Source organism: Ailuropoda melanoleuca, chromosome 19 (assembly GCF_002007445.2).
Source record: "Ailuropoda melanoleuca isolate Jingjing chromosome 19, ASM200744v2, whole genome shotgun sequence".
NCBI classification, from domain to species: Eukaryota; Metazoa; Chordata; class Mammalia; order Carnivora; family Ursidae; genus Ailuropoda; species Ailuropoda melanoleuca.
This window is the reverse complement of record NC_048236.1, coordinates 19017076-19041092: the sequence shown is the minus strand read 5'-3', so window position 1 is coordinate 19041092 and position 24017 is coordinate 19017076. Positions and strand designations below refer to the sequence as shown.

The 24017-nt window shown below is 37.3% G+C and overlaps 1 pseudogene; it reads right to left on the bottom strand.

Annotated features, from left to right (window-relative positions):
* Positions 1-201: 201 nt before the first annotated feature.
* LOC105239204 lies at positions 202-23306 on the bottom strand (annotated as a pseudogene).
* Between the last annotated feature and the right edge of the window lie 711 nt (positions 23307-24017).

Below are 24017 nucleotides of genomic sequence, written 5' to 3'. Positions count from 1 at the left end.
AGCAATCACAATCACAATCAATCAAGGAAGTGATCCGTATAACCATTCTACTGGATAGTAGTGCATCACCATCACAGGGAAGGTCACGGGATAGTGGTACATCACGGGGAAGGTCAGGGGATCAGGTGATGTAATGTTTAGCAAGTGGGGCCTATTCTTAAACATGTTTCTAGGGACCCTGCAGGCTATTGTCAAGAGCAATCAGGTTTCAGCAGTTTTCTGCACCAAAACAGTTGGGCCTTCCCAACCGGTGGGCAGGCCGGGCGTTCCTGGTTGCTGGGCCAGCAGGGTGTTCCAGGCCGCTACGGGAGCCAAGCGTTCCCGGCCGCTTCTCTTGACATTTACACTGAAGCCTGCAAGGTCACAAACATGTTTTTCTATTATATCCTTAACATAAGTTTTTGGCCAGTGGCTGCTGCACTGCTACTAGAGACAAATATTTCATAATGATAAAAGTGTTCATTATTATGAAGATATAATGTTTGTAAAAATATACATACATAAAAACACTATGGGAATATAAGCAGCAAACACTCAGAGAACTGAAGGGAGAAACAGGCAAATGAACAGTAATAGTTGGAAACTGTACTATCCCACTCTCAATGATGTATAAATTTACTGGACCAAAAATCAGTAAAGATACAGAAGACATGGTAAATAACAATAAATGGAAGAGTGAAGCAACCTCAGGCTAAGAAGGGCATGGTAATCAATGTTTTAGAACCCTCAGGGATTAGGTTTCATGACACAAAATAAAGCATTAGGTCAGGGGAATTAAGAATGTATATCATTGGATGGAGATGATGGCTGTCTTGTTACAGTCCTGACATTAGCTGCAGTTGCAATGACTCATGCTTAACTCCACTAACCTTCATCTTCTAAGTATCTTAGCTAAAGATGTTCCTTTGGGATCCAGGAGGAACTACTCCCAGAACCTATTCAAGTAAGTGGACTGTAGTTTACATTATAATGCACACCTAGATCTCCTTTCAAGAATGAACTCCCCTGCAACAAGCCTCTTCCTTCACTGACACAACTGTGAGTGCTGCCAAAAGACATTTTCAGTTTTAAACCCTATTTGCGATTGCCATGTTGAAGAAAACCATCTTGACAAACATTAGTAGCGGCAGCCTCACTCAATGACTGATCAACATGGGCATAAAATGCCTGGTTATCTCTTCTCAACTGGGAGCAATTCTGATGGTCCATCGCACCTCCAGAGCACCCCACGTGTGCCCTTTTTTGGGGGACTGCATCTCATCTTTTCCCTTTGCCCAGTTCTTTATTTTGCTCCCTTCCACATTTGTTAATCTCAAGAGAACCCCCCAAGAAACATCCTGCAGGCTAATCTCTGTCTCAGAATCTGTTTCCTAGCACCTGGGAACCCAACCTGCCATAGTAAGGTGAGCAATTCTTTTTTCTCATTTTCAGTGTAGATCTGTACACCATCTTCTACCATCAGTAGGCCAAGTACTTTCCATTTCATCTTTTGGTTCTTAGAAAGGGGAGCATGAATTTTTTGGCCTTCATCACTCTTCAAGTCTCAGTTTGTCTCAGGTTTACCTGACCCAAAATGTTCGACATTTTCATGTATATAAGCTTTTAGCATAACCAGCACCTTGAGCAATTACTCAGGTTTCTTAGGTTTTTATTCTTTTCTTCCTCACTGATAGTGCCTCATACTGTTTTATCAGGATTTCCTTAACACATTTTCCATTCATTTTAAGCTATGGTCACACCTAAAGGCTGTTGGAATTGTATGTTAGATTTTCCATGACCTTTTTAAAATCTACTTTCCTAATATCTTTTGTTCAAGTCTGACAATTCTTCACATTACTTTCCTTGTCTATTATGAACACTGAAATGAACCAGCCTCTTCTTTTTAGGTTCTTTCCACATCATAAATTCATTTTTCATTTCTGGTCACATTAAAAGCAAAGTAGCAGTATCTATTGTCAATTCTACTTTCAAAGAGATGAAAGCACCTTGATTTTTCTCTCTGCCAGTGGTTTATAGATATTCAATATAAAAATAAGAATACATGACATATTTACAATATTTAAAAAGCCATATTATAAATCAGTTGATAATTTATTATTTTATTTTTATTGTCGTCAGTTTGTCACAATTATAATGTTTGCTGTAAATAATCTTATGCACTGCTTCATTTCTTTCTTTTAAGTTTGTATATGACTTATTTTTTTAAGAAATGAGAAACAGTTTTAAAATATATTAAAGGATTACTGAATGAACAGAGCAAATTTATAGAAAAAGTGATCAACATTTCATTCCTTTAATCTACCCTTTATATATCAATATTTATTAATTGCCTACTATGTGCCAACTGCTATTATAGGCGTTGGGGATACCCAAGTGATAAAGAGGAAAAAAAAGAAAAAAAGAAAAAGAACAGAGAAAATCTCTGCTTCCACGGAATTTATAATCTTGTGAAGTGTCACAGATAACAAACATAATAAATAAGCTAATTACTTAGGGCGTAGACAAACTTTTCTATAGGGGCAAAGCAACCACGGACAATACACAAATAATTAAGCATAGTTGTATACCAATAAAATCTTATTTACAAAAAAGTGCTATGGAGAAAAACTAAGTAGGATAAGGGTGATGATAGGGAGTGTGTATGGAGTTTTAAATAAGGTAGTCGAGGGGCACCTGCGTGGCTCAGGGTCTGAATTCAGCTCTGGTCATGATCCCAAGGTCTGGGATCAAGTCCCATATCAGGCACCTTGCTCAGCAGGGAGCATGCTTCTGCCTCTGCCCCTGCTTGTGTTCTCTTTGACTCTTTCTTTCTCTCTCCGTCCATAAATAAATAAATATTTTTTAAAAATAAATAAATAAGGTAGTCAAATGATCTTCACTTTGAAGGTATTATTTGAGCAAATTTTAAAAAGGTAAGAGAGTAAATCACCTGGATATCCAAAAGAATGGCCCAGGGGGCAAAGAACATATACACATAAATCTGTTAATTGTTGAACTGCTGTGTGACTTACTAGAGCTGACATTTTGTTTGTGCAATATGGTTGTCTTTTTTTTTAAGCTGTTAGTGTCTGTTCTGTGTCTGTATCATACAAGTTATTAAATAGTCAGACATTATCAACACAAACTACCAAATGATAAACATATAACTGTAGGTCATGAGTTTGTAAATCTGGAAATCATAAATTCAGTAACAAATTCTACATTTCATACTTATTTCCATTTACATATCACCTAATTCACAGACATAAAATTATAATTATTTATAGGCTTCATTTTTAAAAATATTTACCAAATATGGAAGTCTGAAAAGAAAATATATTCCTATTGATAACAGAACTTTCTCAGGAAGTAAACTAAGATGATTATAAGAACAATTTCATTATCTTTAAAATGCAACAAAAAAAGCTTGAAAATTTCCTTTTCTGACATCATCTATATTTCATTACATTCATTAATAAGTAATAATCATGAAATGAATTTAACATCATGAAAAATAAATTAATTAAATATCTTTTAGGATTTTTACCAGTTCTTTTTACTAGAAAATAGTTTGAAATAAAATGATATAATAAACATGTTAGTATATTTTTATTTCCACTCTGTGCATGAGGGAGGGATTTTAAGTCATTTTTTGGGACTTTATCAAATTTATTAATGATTCTACTTTATGAGACTGTTTTTATATAAAATTTCATTTAAGTATGTGACATATAAAAATATAGAATAATGTGTTACTTAAAATGCTAGCAGAATATTTTCACAATTTAATATTATCTTTTCCTTCCCCATTTTTGTGTCATGAGTTATTAGGGAAAGATTAAGAATACTATAGCACTTTATATAGTTTCTATTTAAAAGCATACTGATACCTTATAGTTGATTAATATTTTCCATCTTTTCTGTCATACGCTCTCCTGTCACAATGCTAAGTATATATAAACAAAAAGTCCAATTCCATTATTGCCAAAAATAGCAAGAGGAAAACAAATATAGCTGACCCTTGAACACCACGAATTTGAGCTATGTGGTTCCACTTACATGCAGATTTTTTTCAATAAATAAATTACAGTACTATAAAAGTATTTCCTCTTCCTTATGATTTTAACATTTTCTTTTCTCTAGCTTATTTTACTGTAATATTGCAGTATATAATATATATAATATACAAATATGTGTTAACCAACTGTTTATGCTATCAGTAAGGTTTCCAGTCAACAGTAAGCTATTAAGTAGTTTTGAGGGAGTCAAAAGTTTTAGAGGGATTTTTGACTATGCAGGCATCAGTGCCCCTACCCCCCTGCATTGTTGAGGGGTTAACTGTTGAGCATTCACAAACTATAACCTCCACTAGGCATTTTTAATTCAGATGTTTATTTCTGAAGAAAGTAAAGAATATGATTTTGAATAAGCAGCTACCAGGTGGCAAAACTGAATACTCAATTTTTAGATCTTAAAATGCCTTTTAAGAATTCAAAATGCAGGGGTGCCTGCGTGGCTCAGTAGGTTAAGCATCTGCCTTAGGTTCAGGTCATGATTCCAGAACCCCGGGATAGGGCACCAGGAGCAAGTCCTGCGTGAGGCTCCCTGCTCAGTGGGGAGTCTGCTTCTCCCTCTGCCCCTCACCCCACTCTTGCGCGAGCTCTCTCTCTCTCTCAAATAAAATATTTAACGAAAAGAATTCAAAATTGACTATTTTATCAAAATAATTTTTACACAAAATATATAAATTCTTTCTATTATCAAAGTTAAGAATGTGAACTCCTTAGTCAGACTACCTGAATTACAGTCTGGATCCAAACAGTAATAACCATATAACCTTTCAAAAGTTCTTTAGACTCTCTGTGCCTTAATTTTGTCATCTTTAAAATAGAGTAGTTTTTAAGGTGGATTAAATGACATAATACTTGTAAACAGAATTTGGCACAAAGCATAAGCTATGTGTTTATTTTACATACATATATATTATATATATATATATATATATATAGTACATATATAATATATATATATAATTTTTTAAATAGATATCGTACCAAGCATACTTCAGTACTATCAGTATAAAGGACATGTGAGTTGTGGGGAATGGTTATAAATATCTGTGATTCTTCCACAATCACTATAAACATAAATTCAAATATAAGTAAGAGACAAAGGCATGTTCACAATTTTCTCTATATACAGTTGTATGTCTGATACAACTAACCTAAAGCTGATAAATCTGGCTCTTTGAGTCTCAAAATGTAAATTCATAAATATATATAGTCATTTTAAATTTTCTACACTTCAAAGAAATAGCACCATCCCAGTGTTTCATGTAAAATGATTACACGATTTTATGATTTTAATATTTGATGATTTTAATGATTTTATGATTTTAATAACACTAATGCTTTTATATGATTTTAATAACACTAACAGGTGATTGAAATTGAAGATATTGTTAACCAGTCTTCAGTGATAAATTCTAAAAGGTTTGTAGCAAACTAGGAATGGATCTAGACTAAAATTCCCTATTGTTTCCATTATAGACCCTTAACTATTTCATTAATATGTACTTGCTAAAATTACGTTGATTACAATCTTCCAACATTTTGCATGGGAATCAAAACAAGAGGGGGCATGGATGGACAAAATTTCATTAGAGAAAAATAAAGGTTACCTGACTTCAATCTTTTAAATTAATGGAGATAGAGATTTAATTGTGGAACAAGTGAAGCAAATAAAGGAATAAATGAAACAGGTTCTCAAGGCAAAACTGTCTCAAATTCCAGCTGCTGCAGTAGTTTTCAACAGGGGAGGTGAGGGAAGGAGGGAGGAAGAATTAACATCTCCTGAGGACTCATTTTTTGACCCTTACATTGAATGGGGGTAGAATATTGTTTTAGTGGGTGGAATCCAGAAATGTTAAGCTTTCTGCAATAAACAGGATAAGTCCTAACTACAAATTGTTGCCTCACCCAAAGTTCCAATAATTCCTCAAAACTGACAATTTTTTTTCTAACAGATTTTAAGGGATTTGAATATTTTGAGGATTAGGAATTTTATAGAAAATATTTTACCATATACGCTTAATTATTATGTTCTTCAAAATCTTTACAGTTCTGCATTATTCGCTAATACTTTTCACAGGCAAGTAGGAAATATTTAGCTTAGAATTTAATTTCCTCTAAACTTTTGACAACTCATAGAACTGGAAATCCCAACTTTCCTAATAACTCCCCTGTACTTGAAAGAAAGAAATATGTTTACAAACCAGAAATGTCCTATTGGAAAATTGCAGCATTCAATGCAACCATTGTCAGAATCATTTTTATCTGAGTTACCTCTCTCAGAGTGATGTATAAATGCGTTAGGTTATGAGTAACAGAAACTAGAAAATAACGCTTAAAATAAGAGAGGAACTCATTACTCTCAAATAATGAAATGTACAGCTGGCCTTTTCAGGCCACCTCAATGATGTTATTGATTTCCTACTTGCTTCCATATATGTGCTCTACCATCCTTGGGCTTCCATCCTCAAAGTAACCTCATGCTTACAAGATGATCACTAGGATTCTCACCATCCCATTTGCTTTTCAGGCAGTAAGAAAGAAGAAAGATAAAATGACATATGCCAGTTGGCTTAAACGCTCTCCGCTTTTTGAGTTCCTGATTTTCATGAACAAAAACTACTGTTAAGGCTCATCGATCTGGTCTTAGTTACAAGCTAGCCCTATTTGTACAGGGTCTTAGTTACAAGCTACCCCTATTTGTAGAGCCTATTTGTACATTCTTTGCCAGGCACATTTCACTCCCAGCAAAATCAGCTTTCCGTTGGTGAAAAAGATGAGAATTGATAAAGAACAGGCAAACAGCAATTTCTGTCATAAAGATTATGGGCAGTGATTAGATAATTCTGAGTAGATGAGTTAAAAAAAAAAAAAAAAGGAAGGAACTGTGGAATCAAGTAAGGGAGATTGGGTCCCTTAGCATGGAGCTCAGGTCTCTGAATGCCAGGATTCGGAATGCAGGCAGGAAACTGCCATGACGGGCAGGTCTGCCACTGTGTTGTTATGATCCAAGCAAACAAGACATCTTGGCAATGGAAATATTGGCTCTAGAAAAGATCATGTCTGCAGTGCTAATTGGGTGCAGTTCAATTTGGAATGATAAGAATCTGGTCATATAATCAAATGCCCTGCACAGCTAGGATCTTACCAAACAGTCACAACTATATTTCTAACTCCTTTTTTTATTTAAATTTTTCCTCCAGTGAAAATTACTTTAAAACCGAGCTCTTCATCCAAGAGTCAAATTAACAAATTTTCTATTAATTTCTTCAGCGCTATGAAAGGGAAATGAATTAAACACATTTCCTCAAATATTCTTTACCATCCATCCATATGTAACAATCTTGCATGATTTCAGACATCTAAGTAAACAGAGTCAGAGTTCAAACCCATTTTGTCTAGGCCAACTTACAAGTATTTAACCACTATACTATACTGCAATTTCTCTAGGATTTTGTGGAACTGCTATTTTAATGGATAAAAAGTGCCTGGATGATGAACAGGGATCAAACTGCACTATTCATGCATCAAAGCACATGGGAAACTACATTTAAACCTGGGCAAAAATGACTATGACTGTAATTAGCAAACTGCTAGGCATCTCGGATGGAAAAGGCACTTAAGCCACAAATATAGGGAAAAATTAAAGAAAGGAGGTTTCTTGGAAAAGAGTACATAGGAGGACTACTTGGGGAAAAAGTGATCAGAATCACTTGAGCTCATTTCAAAAGTCAGAACGAGGTCTAGTTGCTGGAATCTACAGATAAATTGACCCATAAAATCATCACAGATACCCTAGGACATCAAGGATACTCCATGCTTGGGGCTGTATAAACAATCTGAATAAAATATATTGCAGTTATTTGTTTGCTTGTTTATAGCAAGAATTCATGTGAAAGATCAGATATTTGGGCTAGCCTCTCACATTTTCACTAGTTCAGATACTTTATCATTTTGATGAACTATCTAGTTGATTGGCATTTGGGGGGCTATAAGGAGAACAGAAAGTTTGTTAAAGAAAACACTGCTTTCAAAGTATGAATATCATTCCAGTGCCATCAGACTTATGTGGGTGCTTGAAAGAAAAGCTCATTAAGGAACCCTATCTATCTCAAACCTACTAAATAATAATTTCCAGAGTGGACACCTGGAATTCTTTATGACTCACAAGATGATTCTTTGTACACAAACAATTAAAAAAGGTTGGTACTGAGGACTGACATTCTTCTATTTCTTGTTCATTGCTTTTATATGATGGCAAATGTGTGGCATTCTAGTCTCTTTCTCACTCTCCCATGCCAGTTGACTAGACCACTAACTATTAACAGGCACCTTTAACTACTGAACCCAGATTAAGCCTTAGGATCCTTCTCAACTCTATACTCAGCAAGACTTATCAACTGGCATGACACCTGTCAACTTGATGCTAATTTTCAATAAATATTGATAGAATTTGGTTTAATAGAATTACTACTATACTTACATACATTTGGTCAAGGATGCAAGTCTGAAACTCCTTAATAGTCTCCAAACTGAAGAAAATGGATAAAAGTCTAATTTGTGCTTTCTTTCTTGGTAATAACAGAACATTTACCCCTAATCTAAATGTTGAGCTTTAGCTAACTGAAACAGCCCTAGTTAGTTATCAACTAAATTCTCTTTACTCTTAATTGAAAACAAGTCTCTGAGTCTATGAATAGGCAGTGTTGGACACTGAAGGTCCAGATTTACAGAAAATTAAGAACAGGATTTAGGACTTTGAAAATCCAGGATCATGTGCAAAACAGTTACAGGCACCAGCTACTACATGTATGGTGAGCAGAAACAAGTCTTTATAAGGAAGTGGAAATAAAAACACAATAATACAAAACAAAACAAAAAGCAAATGTGAGTGACCAAGCCACCAGTTCCAGTCATTCTATGACTTGATTATACTTCACATTGTACTCTCATTTCTTGTTTCGGGGTACCATTCCTTGCATATGGGTGTTCATTGTTAAAATCATTTTTTCTATCAACTAATTTGAATAGGTTTTCTTTTCCTTGCTACCAAACATGCTATGGAAAAGACAAAATTTTATTTTTATGGAAATGAACTAAACCCACATAAAAGTAAAAGGAACTTATGTTTCAACAGAGGTATGAAATTTCTTTGCCACTGAAATGCAAAATATACATATTCAGTAGGATATATTAGTTTTTCACACTTGGGGAAGATGTGACTGAAAAAATATACCATGTGATTTTAAAATCTAGATATCAGTTATATTACTTCAAAGCACTTTAAGAGTGTGGGATGGAATAATATAATTCTTCTTAAATGATTTTTTTAAGCATGAAAGCTTCACTTAATTTCTTTAAGCCAAGTCAAGGTCAACCACTCATGTGAATTATGTGCATTACACTTAAGAGTAGAAAGAAAATCATATTGGTCAATTTCTCTTTATACTAACTACATTCCAATAAGTAAAATTTAGGAAACTTCTAAGACTCATATGTGCATTAATAAAAATAAAATTTCAGTCTACAAGACTTGTGAGTACCAATATCCATTTGCTTTTATATTTAATATATTAATTCCCTTGCAAGGTGAAAAAAACATAACTATTTGATTCTGAAATCGATTGATATCCATCTATAACAATTATTTGGTGGTAGTTTATTTTTCCAACAAGCCAGCAAATTTTGGAACGCTTGCTTTAGTTAATACATTATAACTATCATTGCTTTAAGTTGTAAAGTAATATACATTCACTCTGTGAAATATTTTAAAGTAGAGGATGGAAAAATACATATCAGAGCCACCCAGGAACAATCTTTTCTTCTTCCTTACCTCTTATCCATGTCAGAAATATTACCACATATACACAATTACTTAAGGGGATATCAACATTGCTATAATGGAAGAATACTGTACATCAGCAATTAGAAGAAAGTTAAAGTTAAAAACAACAACAACAGTACATCTCTAATATTCTACTGGGAAAACACTGCTACCTCTGTGCCACTAGCATACCTTTCAAATAGCATTCTTAAAAATAAATGTATGGCAATGCCTACCTTCTAGCTCCTGTTCACTCTTGACTCTAACCTTCCCATCATGGCTAACAACAAAATAACTCTTGGAGGGTTAGATGACCTCGCTAAGATAGCAAACAAACCCTCTTTTCTTTCTCTTTTCCTTCACTACTTCTCACAGTATTACGCAATACAACAATCTGTCAGTCTCAATTTTTTCCTTTCCCTCACTCTCCATATCCAGGTCACCATAACACTCTATCTGCAAAGCTTTTTCAAGCTATTTTTCTACAGTTCCAATGTAAGCCTGTGCTCAGCCCAGAAACCATTATATATTTTCTGAATTTTGAAAGGAAACACTTCCTGAAAGTCCACGCCTTTCTATCCCCTCCAATTTGACTTTCACTTCCCTACTTAAAACAATTCAGTAACTTCCCATCTTGTTCAAAAAATAACAATCCAAGCACATTTTCATTGTCTTTTAGGTCCTGCATGTCTGAATCTTTTTGTCTCTCTACATTCATCACATACTAAGTTCAAATCACTTAATTCATCCAGGACACCACAGCCTTAGCTCTAGAAGACTGCTATACATGCGTGTTGTTGTTGTTTTCCCCTTTTCTTTTTTTCTTTCCTCCTGGAATTTTTTCTCTTTCTTTCTCTGCAGGGCCAGCTTTTCCCCACTGTCCAGGACTCACCCTACCTAACTTGCTCCCAGAACCATCCTGACCATTCTTTCTATAGTAGGTCTGTCCATACCCATTAACCTCCCATCTTACCCACCTTTTTGTTGCTTTTATAGCATTTATTTTAGTTACTAAACACTTACGTTATATGATTATTTTAATCTATTACCAAAATTGAATGTAAGTTCCCTGAAGGCAAAGATTATTTCTGTCTTGTTCACTTGTGCTTCTCTAGAGTCCATCATAGTACCTACTGCATAACAGATTCACACTAAAAAGCTTTTGAACATTTAGTTGAACAAATGACAATGGCTGATACTTTTGTGTGTTCATTTCAGCTTTTTCCTTACTTATATTTCAAATAGTTTTGTGATCATAAATATTATATCTTAAATGTCTTTTTGAGATACGTAAATGTAAATAAATATAAAACAGAGTGTAAAATATTGGTTATACTACCAGGTTTGAACAACACATTTCTAATTTATTTTCTCATAATGTGTTTCCTAGCCATATTTTTTTAGTTTTCAGTTTTAAATAATTTTAGAATTACAGAAGATTTGCAAAAATATTGTTCCCATACATGCCTACCCAGATTTTGCGAATGTTAACATCTTATATAACCACAGTGCAATTAACATTCATATAATAATGTTAATTAAATTATAACTTTATTCTAATTTCACCAGTTTTTCCACAAATGTCCTTTTTTTCTATTTCTGCATCTATTAAGGATACAACATTGCATTTGACTGCTTTGTCTCTTGGACTCCACCAATGTTTTTGACAGTCATTCTTTGTCTTTCAAGACCTTAATATTTTTTAAAACTTTAGTCATACATTGATTCTGTAGAATGTTCCTCAATTTGTGCTTGTCTAATGTTTCCATAAAATTAGACTGAAGTTTTAAACTGGGGGCATAAATACCACAGATATGATGTGACTGAATGGGGGTGCAAGATATCAATGAGTCTTTCTTCTTCTTTCTCCTTCCTCTTCTTGTGGTAAGAACATGGAATATTTACTCTCTTGGAAACTTTCAAATATGAGCTACAATATTATTGACTATAGTCACCATGCTGTACATCATATTCCTATGGCTTATGTATTTTATAGATGGAAAATTATACCTATTGACCTCCTTTACCCCTTTCACCCACCTCTAAGCCCTCTCCCTTCTGGTAACTGCGATTCTGTTCTCTATGAGTTATGCTTGTTCATTTCTTTTTGGGTTTTTCTTTGTTGTTGTTTTTAGACTCCACATATAAGTAAAATCATACAGCATTTTATTTTCTCTGTATGAATTATTTCATTTAGCACAAAACCCATATGGTCCATCAGGGTTGTTGTAATGGCAAGATTTCATTCTTCTTTATATCTGAGTAGTATTCCTTTTTATATATACCACATCTTCTTTATGCATGCAACCATCAATGCAAACTTAGGTCATTTCCATATCTTGACTATTGTAAATAATGCCTCAGTGAACACAGGTGTGTGCATATGTTTCTTTTAATTCATTTTTTTTCACTTTCTTGGGATATATACACAGAAGTAGAATTGGTGGATCATATGGTAGCTCTTATTTTTAATTTTTGAGGAAGCACCCTTCTATTTTCCCTAATGGCTGCACCAATTTACATTCCCACCAATAGTGTACAAGTATTTCCTTTTTTCCACATCCTCACTGACACTTGTTATTTCTTATCTTTTTGATAATTTTCTAACAGGTGTGATGTAATATCTCATCATGGTTTTGATTTTCATTTCCCTGATCATTAGTGATGCTGAGCACCTTTTCATGTGCCTGTTAGCTATCTGCGTGTCTTTGGAAAAATATCTATTCAGATCTTCTACCCATTTTTTAATGGGATTTTTTTTTCTTTGCTATTGAGTTGTATGAGTTCTTTATATATTTTGAATATCTACACCTTATCAGACATACAATTTACAAATATTTTCTCCCATTCAGTATTTTGCAATTTCATTATGTTAATGATTTCTTTGTTGTGCAGAAGCTTTTCAGTCTGATGTAGTACCACATGTTTAATTTTGCTTTTGTTGCCTTTGCTTTGGGAGTCAGATCTAAAAAAATCACCAACAAAATTGATGTCAAGGACCTCATGCCTATGTTTTTTTCTAAGAATTCTATAGTTTGTCTTACACCCAAATCTTCCATCCATTTTGAGTTAATTTTTATTTATTATATAAGATAATAGCTTAGTTTTGTTTTTTACATGTAGCCGCCCAGTTTTCCCAACACCATTTACGGAAGAAACTGTCTTTTACCCATATTTTTGCCTCCTTTGTCATAAACTAATTGACTATATATGTGTTGGTTTATTTCCAGGCTCTCTATTTTGTTCCATTGATCCACATGTCTATTTTTATACCAATATCACATTGTTTAGATTACTATAGTTCTGTAATATAGTTTGACATAAGGGAGTGTGATGCCTCCAGCTCTGTTCTTTCTCAAGATTGTTTTGGCTATCTGGGGTCTTTTGTGTTTCCAAAAAATTTTAAAATTGTTTGTTGTATTTCTGTGAAAAATACCTTTGTAATTTTGGTAGGGAGTGCACTGAATCTATAGATTGCTTTGGGTAAGAGGAACATTTTTTAAAAATAGTAATTCTTCCAATCTATGAGCAAGGGTGTCTTTCCTTTTATTTGTGTATTCTTCATATTCTTTCATCAGTGTCTTACAGTGTTCAGTATAGAGGTCTTTCACCTCACTGCTTAAATTTATTCCTCGATATTTCATTATTTTCACGTAATAGTAAATAAGATTATTTCCTTAGTTTCACTTTCTGATAGTTTGTTGTTACTGTACAGAAACCCAACTTATTTATATATATTGATATTGTATCCTGAAACTTTACTGAATTACTTTATTAGTTCTAACATTTTTTTGGTGGAGTCTAGGATTTTCTATATATAAAATCATGTCATCTGTGAATAGTCACCAGTCCTGCTTCATCCTTTCCAATTTTGATGTCTTTTACTTCATTTTCTTGCCTAATTGCTCTGGCTAGGACTTCAAAACTGTTGAATAACGTGAGGAGAGTGGCTATCCCTGTCTTGTTCCTGATCTTGCTCCCGGAATCTTTTCTTCTAAGATCAGAAACAAGAATCAGCAATGAATTTCTTTAGCTTTTGCTTGTTTGGAAAACTCTCTCTCTCCTTCACTTGTGAATGGCAACCTTGCTAAGTACAGTGTTCTTGGTTGAAAGATTCTTCCTTTCAGTACTTTGAATATACCATGCTAATTCCTTCTGGCTTGCAGTTTCTTCTGAAAAATCTGCTGCTGGACCTATGAAAGCCCCCTTTATGTTACAAGTTGTTTTTCGCTGTTTTTAATGTTCTCTCTTTAACTTTTGGCATTTTAATTATGTCTTTTTGTGGATCTCTTTGGGTTCATTCTACTTGGAACTTAACAGGTTTCCTGAATTTGAGTGTCTCTTTCCTTCAACCCATTAAGTAAATTATCGGCTGTTGTCCTTCAAGTAAGTTTTCTGTCCCTTTCACAAGCTGTTGTCCTTCTAGGATCCCTATAATGTAAATGTTATTCTACTTGATGTTGTCCTTTAAGTCCCTTAAACTGTTATCACTTTTTAAATTATTTTTTTTTTCATTTTGTTGTTCTGCTTGCATGAGTTCCACTGCCCCCCACCCTTTTTTTTGGATGACTGATCCTTTCTTTACTTCCATCTAGTCTGCAGCTGAACATCTCTAGTATATTTTTCAGTTCAGTAATTGTATTCTTCAGCTCTATGACTTGTTTGTCTGGTGAGCCTCTTATGACCATTACTATGAACTTTTTATCAGGTCAGTCACGTTTGTTTCATTATGATTTATTTTTTCCTGAAATTTTATCTTGTTCTTTCATTTGGGATAAATTATTCCGTTTCCTTATTCTGCCTCTTTATTTCTTTTTATCTATTAGGTGAAACAGCTCTCTCTTTCAGCCTTTTAAGAAAGGCCTTGTGGAGGAGATAAACATTATTGTTTAACATTCACCTAGCTCTTTGTTGTCTCTCAAACCTTTGTATTTGTCTAAGCAGCCTGACTTGTTCTTGATAGGTCTCAGTTGTTAAAGGTGTGTCAGTCTTCCAAAGGGAGGGATCTCAGTCAGCAAAGATTTTCAGAGTGATTTAAAGCCAGACTCTCAGGCAGGAGTTTTTTAAAGTATGTAAATATATAGAGTCTTGTGGGGCCTCAATTGGAAACCCTGCTGGCCTCCACACCAGGTGATCTGAAGGTGTTCCCTGGGTGGCAGTTAAAGAAACTGGGATTCCAGACAAGTATATAAACTTCTTTCTGGCAAGTACCAGTGAGCTAGTGAGGCAAAGGTGGAGTGCAAAGATGGTATTACTGGGCCTACCTTCCTTGAGACCACCTGTGTAGCCTCTAAATGTATAGCAAGCCTGAAGCCTGCCCTTCAGGCTGAAGCTCTAAGACAAAAAATAGCCCTTTTCCATAGAAGGACTAAAGATGTGTTTCAATCTGCTGCCTGTGCAGTGCCCTGGGAATGGCAGCCTGACAAGAATTGTCTCACCAGTCATTACAGTCCCATAGCACCCAGGAACATAAGTCTCTCTGGCCATCAGAGCCAGGTGATCAAAGAGAGCCCCCCTCTGTGGGCCATGCATGCCTGTTGGATTTAGTGAGGCAGAGGGAGAGAACAGAGCCAGGGCACATCCTCCAGCTTTAGCAAGGCAGTGGGAGAGTACAGGACCAAGTTTTAGTAGGGCAGTTGGAAAGTGCAGGGACAGCATGGACCCAATAACACAAGGTAGAAGGAAAATGAAGATGGTGCCCACCAGCACCTTTGGCCCTGGAAAGAGTCTCAACAGGCAACAGCCCTTCTGGCAGACACTTTAAATTGGCAAAATGACCCACTTCACATACAATTTAGTAACTTTTCAAACTGCTGCTTTTGCACTGGGCCCCTGGAGTGAGTCTGTGTGCCAGCCTTTTAAGAGCAGTATCTCAGTTCCCTACAAAGCCAGATGTTCCAGAAGTCACATGTTAAGGGCTATCTATCCATCTATCCACACACACAAACATATATAGTTGTTGAGGTGTATATGTTTTTCCTAATATGAAGAGGCATCAATATCCGACAAAAGAAAAAAAAAAACAACTTCATTTTCCTTATAGCACAATCAACATCTAAAATAATATGGCAGCATCAGCCTCTTAAAAGCAACCCAAGAAGAGATAGGTAGAAAACTATCTTATGAAAGTGGCAGTCTCACTCTCTAAGCAAGGGATAAAGAGGAATTTCCTCTATTTAAAAAGGAGAAAAAGACCATTCATTGCTCTTATTCACTCCTACCTCTTCTTTTCTGAGTTGCCTTAGAAACAGATAGGAAAGAATCTTTAGGTTAACACTTTGGCATATAAATTTATCTTTCTAAGGGGAAGATAAGCTTTTTACAATCTAAAGATGTCACCACTGTCCAGGATTCCATCCCTTTTGAAATATAAATACGTAGCAAGCTAATACTCTAATCCAAACGCCTGTCATAGAATGCAAGTCATCTGGGTCTTTGGGAGATAAGAAAGAAGGGTTATGGGTGGAATCAATTAGTTTCATCACTAAAACAAACAAAACCAAAAAACAAATGGCCACTCATCTATTCCTCATTGCATGTGAAATATAAAAACTATTTTAAGGAAAGTGAAAGCAAACATTCTATCTTTATAGTACAATGCTTTCCATGGTTCAGGAGGCTAAGGCTTCTATAACACCAAAAAAATCTAAAGATTTATTTTGCATTTTTTCCTACACCAGGGCTGGAATCAAAGAGCTCTCCAAGGAGTTTTATTGAATGATGGTAGTTAGAAACCAACATTAGGCACCAAGTATGCTCCTTGCTACCTGAATGCCACACTTGTTCTAGTCCCTCCTACTTAGTAGACAGTGGTAAGAAGTATGTGTATATATACATATATACGTACACACATGTACACACATTCATCTGTATTTTATTTCCATGTATAACTTCTTCCCTCCTTTCCTATCTCTATTCATCTATCATTTTGGGTTTTTTGTTTTTTAATCCACAAGTGCACATTAATCCTTCCCACCTTATTCCAACACCACAGGTTGCTTTCAGTGTTCCTCCTTTGCTTATTTGCAATTTCATTCTCGGACAGTAAGTAACCTGAGTTATGTTTTTGTTTTTAACATTAACACTATTTTGGGGTACCATAATTTTTAGTATAGCAGCAAAATATTTATAATTCCTAGGTTAAAGAACTTAGAAAAAATAGCAAGAACCTATACTTAGTATAGCAGCAAAATATTTATAATTCCTAGGTTAAAGAACTTAGAAAAAATAGCAAGAACCTATACTTACCTATGCTTTCAGTGTTCCTCCTTTGCTTATTTGCAATTTCATTCTCGGACAGTAAGTAACCTGAGTTATGTTTTTGTTTTTAACATTAACACTATTTTGGGTACCATAATTTTTAGTATAGCAGCAAAATATTTATAATTCCTAGGTTAAAGAACTTAGAAAAAATAGCAAGAACCTATACTTACCTANATCTATCATTTTGGGTTTTTTGTTTTTTAATCCACAAGTGCACATTAATCCTTCCCACCTTATTCCAACACCACAGGTTGCTTTCAGTGTTCCTCCTTTGCTTATTTGCAATTTCATTCTCGGACAGTAAGTAACCTGAGTTATGTTTTTGTTTTTAACATTAACACTATTTTGGGTACCATAATTTTTAGTATAGCAGCAAAATATTTATAATTCCTAGGTTAAAGAACTTAGAAAAAATAGCAAGAACCTATACTTACCAATAGCAAGAACCTATACTTACCCAATTAAAGGCTAACCTACTCTTGATATTTGATTTGAGTTTTAAATCATTAATAATTACTTTTAGTTAGCAATTTTCTTGGCCCAAGCAAGATATATTTATACCTATATCTACAGATCTATATACACAGATATAGATATAATTTTTTAAAATTATATATATAATATATATATAATTTTTAAAAAGTACTCATTTATTTATTTATTTATTTACAGAGAGAGAGAGCGTGTGTGTGTGTGTGTGTGTGTGTGTGTGTGTGTGAGAGAGAGAGAGAGCGAGCGAGCAGGGAGGGTAGGGGCAAAGGGAGAGAGAGAATGTTAATCAGGCTCCACAACCAGCACAGAGCCCAGGGCTAGACTTGATCTCACAATCCTGAGATCACCACCTGAGCCGAAATCAAGAGTCAGATGCTTAATCGACTGAGCCACCCAGTGCCCTGACTGGGAATATCTTTTATTTTAAAGCTATATATTTAAAATTAGTATTTGCAAGATTATTTTTTGCTTCCCACATTTGTCCTCTGAAGCAGAAGTAAATGTTAGAAAACTACCAGGTTCTATCTCTCATGCTAGAGGCACACACAGGATTTCTTTCAGTTTGGGAACCATCAAGGTTCTTACTTTCTGGAACACTTGAGCCTGCATCAACACTGAGTATCCAGCAGCTTCCTGTGAATACAGAGATCTCCATATTCCAGAACAAAGGTCTTGTGCCATAGAAAAGAAAGAAGGGGGTCTCCTTAGCTCTGCCTCCCCATCATCCAAAAGAAGTGCAGGTGGCAGGTAGGGGCAAACTTTCAGTCATAAAGTTATCAAGTCACTGGAGAAGGCAGTAAAGCAAACCTGCAGGCTGCCTGGTGTCCTTGTTGTGAGAAACAAAATGCCTTCTCTGAAGTATCAACTTCCTATTTATGATTTAAAATGGATGCCTTTGAAATGATTTATCTAAATAAGTGAAAGCAGTTGCTCATTACATATTATCCAAGTAGAGTTTTTTTTTTTACTTAAGTATCCACACCAAATTAAGCTTTAAAAATAGAACAAACTAGACTGGGGGATGCGTAGATTTTTAACAGATTAGAAATTGCAAAATGTGTATCCCACTTATTGACATAGCACTAGGCTCTAGGACTCCATTGGTATAAATGTCCCCTTTGCATTTTAACAATAACAGAATGAGAACAAAGACGTGATCATAGTTTCTAACACTGAATTATAGTGTCTTTGTAACAAATCAGCTTACGTAGGTTTGTTCCATTTTCTATGCATTTTGTCTTTTAAATCAACTTTCACAAAATACATACTTAAAAAAATCAGAAAACAAATGCTTGGAGGAGCAAGTCTTATGAATTATCTTTCCTTCGGTTACTATTGGCAAGTGGAAGGATCATCATGGATTTTTTTTTAAAAGGTTTTATTTATTTACTTGACAGAGATAGAGACAGCCAGCGAGAGAGGGAACACAAGCAGGGGAAGTGGGAGAGGAAGAAGCAGGCTCATAGCGGAGGAGCCTGATGTGGGGCTCAATCCCATAATACCGGGATCACGCCCTGAGCCGAAGGCAGACGCCCAACCGCTGTGCCACCCAGGCGCCCTTGAATCATCGTGGATTTTAAGTGGAATGGCCAAGCATTTCCACAGATCATTTTTCCCACATGCTCAGGGATGGGAAAAATGGGAAACTCTTTTCTAAACATGCGGACAGAATGGCATAATTCTTAGCTCTTCAGGGTATCCTTCCAACATTTTTCACTCAACTGCACTGATGATCCCACTAATGAATGCAGTGGCTAATAAGACCCTCAACTATGATTTCAACCAAGGTCACTGTTACCAAGCCATCTTCCTCAATTGTTGTTTGTGTCCCTCCATCCTCTTTCTCCATGGAGTAACTAGTTGCCACATTCAGGGTTATAGCACTCTGACTTTCCTGTTGGGCATGAATGTGGTTTCTGGGTTGGCAGATCCTCTATGTCAATGTCATATTCTCTGTACTTGTTGGCATCAGAGCCTCCAGACTCTTGGGCTTGTTTCACAGGCACCTGGGGTCACCATGCCATCTTCCATACCTGAAATCATAATGTGATCTTTTTTTTTTTTTAAAGATTTTTTTATTTATTTATGTGACAGAGAGACAGCCAGTGAGAGAGGGAACACAGCAGGGGAGTGGGAGAGGAAGAAGCAGGCTCCCAGCGGAGGAGCCCGATGTAGGACTCGATCCCAGAATGCCGGGATCACGCCCTGAGCCGAAGGCAGATGCTCACCGACTGCGCTGCCCAGGCGCCCCCAGCATAATGTGATCTTCTGGCCAGACTGTCCTAACTCCTTCTACCAGGATCCAGAGTGATGTGCTCTCTGAGACAAAGAACAGAAATGGCACTGTCCACATCTTCTTGGTTTACTTATTTTCTTTGGGGCCAAATATCTAGATAGGTTCTGTGCTAAGGAAGATTAAAAAGTTCTGCAACCACAGGCCCCCACCTGGCAGAGCACAGGAGTGGGAGCTGGACTGCAGAAAGCAAAAGCCCGGTACAGGTGGGGTCCCCAGGCTCCCTTCAACTATCACAGCTAACGGAGGAAACTTTGCAGTTGGGAGCTTTCAGAGCAGAGTCAGCATTTATCTCTCCCAAAGAGGTGAGAAGCAATCACGGTAAGGTGGTCTGTCTGGGGCTCACTGGCCCCACTCCGGCTACTTGGCCAGCACAAAAAAAAAAAAAAAAAAAAAATGACTTTTAGCCAAGAGCTCAGCCTGGCCCATACTTTTTGACTTTGTGAGACCCTACACACTCAAGCCTGACTAACTTCTGAGCTACAGAACTCTGATTAAATGGGTATTCTTTAAGTCACTAAATTGGTTTAAATTAATTAGGCAACAACTGAAAACTAATACAGGCATCCCATCACTGCCTCATGGCACCAGGGCTGTGGCTTCATCTAAGAAAATCTGAAAAGCCTAGGAGTTTGGCTCAACCAGATCAATCGCATAGTTGGGGAGAGAGTAAAGGTGAGGTGTGGGAGGAAAAAAAGAAACTCAGATTACCTGATGTGAAGCAATATGTGTGTGCATATATACCTGCTCCTGATTCCTGACGCAGAGCTCCCAAAACCTCTTGTAATAAAGGTGTTAGGAGAATCTTTTTTCCTAACATTTTATGTTTGATCCCAATTGCTGACACAGAGCTCCTAAGTCCTTTGCAATTTCCTGAGTAATAGAAACATCCAACACTGGATTTCTAAATCCTTTGGAATATCCTGAAATGTCTTTTTCTAATGAGGTGACTCTTGGTGGGTTCTTAAATGGGGGCTGGTCACAGAAAGACCAAGGCATGACTAGAATCTTGAGACTTTCAGCCCTACCTCTCATTCCCCCTAGAGAGGAGGGGGACTATAAGTGGAGTTAATTATCAATCATGCCTACGTGATGAAGCCTCCATAACAAAATCTCAATTAGAAAGAGGTTCAGAGAGCTTATGGGTTGGTGAGCACATTCACATGCCAGGAGGGTGGCACACCCCAACTCCACAAGGACAGAAGTTCCTGTGCTTGGGACCTCACTCTATATACCTTTTCATCTGGCTGTTCACCTGTATCTTTTATCATATGTTTTATTATATAATAAACTGGTAAATGTAAAAAACAAACAAAAAAACCCCAACAAAATGTGCCCCATCCCATGAACACAAAGTTCACTTCCTCATTCAAATACTAAAAGACTTTGACATGTCTTCCTTCAGTTTATTCTTTGTTGTTTTGTTTTGTTTTATTTTAGGACACTTCTGTGCAGCTGGAAATGCTTTGTAGACTTCATCTGGATAAAGGCATCTTCTTACGGGTAGCCCTGATGATTCTATACTATGTGAACCCTGTGCATTGAGTATCTGTAGAAAACGCCCCCAAGGGATGCCTGGGTGGCTCAGTCAGTTAAGCATCTGCCTTCGGCTCAGGTCATGATCTGGGGGGCCTGGGATCAAGTCCCGCATCAGGCTCCCTGCTCAATGGGGAGCCTGCTTTCCCCTCTCCTCCCCACCCCCCTGCTTGTGCTTTCTCTATCTCTCTCAAATACATAAATAAAAATTCTTAAAAATTTTTAAAAAAGAAAGAAAGACAGACTCCCCCAAGAAAGCCCAGGATGTCCTGAATTGAGCCTGCACAGGAAAGATCTCAAAGGTGTATATGGTCTTTAATGTTTAGAGGAGTCTGAGGCAGCACTAGAATAATGGTTAGAAGAGAAATGAAAGGGACTGAGGATTGATTCATCACCTGCTGAACTTCAGCTGCTATGCTCTTGAAGAGTTTAATGTATCTTTTACCCAACAAGTCCTTATGCCTCCTTAATGTGTTCTGTGCATATTCTTCACAAGCAAAGAAGACAAAAAGCATTTCCTGTTGGCCTACTGTCCAGGGAAATTACAAAGAAGATGTCTTCCTTCCCCCCAGTGATGAAAGGCCACCACTTTATCAGTTGTCAGCACTCACATACGGATAAAGACTTGTTTTTCCCTTGGAGAGGAACTGGGCTACTTCTTCGGATGTACCATCAGCAAGTTTAAGAAAATCATCACCTGTTGTTTTGTAAACCTCAATGTACTTGGTCTCCATGTGATGTCTGAGCCTCTGCAGTGCTAGGTCTCTGTGCTCCTCACTTACAGACCTAACTGGGGCTTCTCTATTCCTTCCACCTTGGGCATTCAGACAAAGTGCTGTACTTCCCACAGCAATATCAGGTCATTTGAAGAATCCTGCAACATCTTGATCTGGACTGCCACAGTAAACCTTAAGTCCTGACTACAGTGCTATCATCGATAAGTTCCATCTTGCCACAAGTGCCACTTTCAAATTTGGAACTTACTATCTCTGGATCTGAAAAGCTGTGATTATAGGGCTCTGAAATCATTGCTAAAATTATATTCCCCACATCTAACTTGAGAGGTTCCATACTGGGAGACTGAACTATTCTCAAAATTTAAACACTGTGTCATTGCTGCAATACCCAGTTTATCAATATCAGATGAACCAGAGTAATACTTCTTAAATTCTCTTCAAAGATAGGAAGAAGAGGAGGAGGAGGAAGAGGAAGAAGAGAAAGAAGAAGTAGTGGTAGTAGTATTCAGGCAATAATACATTCTTCCTGGAAGCCATGGAATGTAGGATTTGCCTGACATGAGGCTGCCTATCAGTACAGACACAGAAGGAAGTTCCTACCCCAATGTTCGGTTCATTGCTCACTGACTGGTTAAACTGTTTCAGGGCTGGGTCCACCTGCTGCAGGGAGGATAGGTTTTTGGCATGAATATTAGTTTATTTACAATTTTCCATCAGTTCCAACTGACCCGGTCTAACTAGTACTTTGTGCCAGTTACTGTGTACTTGTTGTTGGCCAGATCCACAACTTTCCATAACAGCAGGATTGGCTCCTTCTTGATCCCTCAAGTGGCCCCAGTGGTGATCCCAAAAAGCACTATCAAGTGATCCAGAGACTCAGGACAATAGGTGGGGAGAGAAGGAGCTCTGAGGTAGTGAGGTGGGGACAGTGAGAAGGAAAAAATTTGTGATAAGACCTCTTCTATGAGAAAAAGAAAGTGATCCCCACCCCCCACTCCTTGCCACCTCTGGTGCAAAAAGTGGCAGCTAACCACCCAAGTCCACAACAGACTGATACTGCACACTCTGGGTAGGAAGCATGCAGCTGCCAGCCTCCAAGGGCCTGGGAGCATTTTTAGGCTAAGTGGCCGAGTTGCTGGAGCCACCAGCTTCAGTGGGCTTTCTCAGGCTCAAGGGGCCCTGCTGCTACATGTTCCCCTAAGGCTTTAGTGATGCCACCCTCTTCACCATCAATGGCTTTACAGTGCTGCTCAAAGGCAGCTCTAACCCCAGTGAGCTTCTAGAAGTTGATGAGGCACCTGGTCTGGGTAGGAGCCATCCTGGTGACCCACCTGAGCCGTGATAGCCTCTGTGGCCCCAATAATCTCCTACAACAAAAGGTGGACTAGTACGATGAGGCGGCCATCGGTGTGGTCTATAGGGAAGGCAGGATTTGCAGACTTATCTCACCCCACCCGGGTATCCTGCTCCTCAATGCCAGTGTGTCTTACAGCTGGTGCCCTGTGACTACTGGCGGAGCTTGCCCAGAGCCTCCTGGACTGGCTGAGCATCACGCCCCTACCCCTGAACCACTGGCCACTGCCAGCCAAGCCTGACAAATTCTAGAAGACAGTCATGGGACAGCTGCACCCACTTCAGCCTACACCGACTGAACGCTGGCCTCCATGTGTGCCTGGCTGGTGTGGCACCCCATGGCCCCACCAAGAAAGGTGCTGTTTCCCGGTTGCACTCCACCTGTGCTCCCCCTGGAAGGTCTGATCCCCTTGCAGAACTCGGGATTCTTGCAGAGCACATGGTGACCCCCCAGTACGTGCCAGGACCTC